The sequence below is a fragment of the Dioscorea cayenensis genome, chromosome 6 (assembly GCF_009730915.1).
Source record: "Dioscorea cayenensis subsp. rotundata cultivar TDr96_F1 chromosome 6, TDr96_F1_v2_PseudoChromosome.rev07_lg8_w22 25.fasta, whole genome shotgun sequence".
Classification (NCBI taxonomy): Eukaryota; Viridiplantae; Streptophyta; class Magnoliopsida; order Dioscoreales; family Dioscoreaceae; genus Dioscorea; species Dioscorea cayenensis.
Window position 1 is genome coordinate 16,588,827 of NC_052476.1, and position 823 is coordinate 16,589,649.

General features: G+C 44.6%; 1 non-coding gene across 1 annotated transcript; it reads right to left on the bottom strand.

Moving 5' to 3' along the window:
• Window positions 1-215: 215 nt before the first annotated feature.
• Window positions 216-322, bottom strand: LOC120264103. Its single transcript, XR_005537281.1, has one exon. It is a non-coding gene; the product is annotated as a small nucleolar RNA R71 (small nucleolar RNA).
• Between the last annotated feature and the right edge of the window lie 501 nt (window positions 323-823).

Below are 823 nucleotides of genomic sequence, written 5' to 3' on the forward strand. Positions count from 1 at the left end.
ATCCAAACAGTCATATAGAGAGTTTTCTTGAGGTGTGTGATATGCTGAAGATAAATGGGGTGACGGATGATGCCATCAAGTTGCGAGCATTCCCATTTTCCCTAAAGGGGAGAGCGAAGCAGTGGCTACACTCATTACCTAGAGCATCAATTACCACATAGGAGGAGATGGTAGAAGCTTTTCTTGTCCGTTATTTTCCTCCCAGAAAATCCGTGAAGCTTAGGAATGAGATCTCATCCTTTGTTCAGTTAGAATTGGAGTCTCTCTTTGAGACATGGGAAAGGTTTAAGGAGCTCCTGAGAAAGTGCCCACAACACGTATTTCCATTGTGGATGATTGTTCAGACCTTTTACAACGGTTTGAATCCGAGTACAGGCAACTCTTGGATGTGGCAGCAGGAGGTACCTTAGGTAGCAAGACCCCCGATGAGGCCCGTCAGTTAATTGAAAAAATGGTGTTAAACAGCTACCAATGGAATGCTAGGGAGAAGAAAAAGGTGGCCGGTCTCCATGAGATAGATGCAGTAACTTCATTGGCGGCTCAAGTGGAAAATTTGAGTAAGAAGTTAGATCTTCTAACTTCAAATAGAGTAGCGGCCGTGCCGAATTACAACGGGTGTGGTGGAGGACATGCTCCCTCCGATTGGCCGATCTTTATTGGTAATGTATCTTCAGTGGAGAATGTCGATTTTGTAGATAATGATATGAGACCTCAAGGAAACCCATATAACAATACCTACAATCCGGGTTGGAAGAATCATCCCAATTTCTCATGGAGCAATCCGGGTCCACCAAAGGCAATGGGTCCACCGAGTTTCCAACAA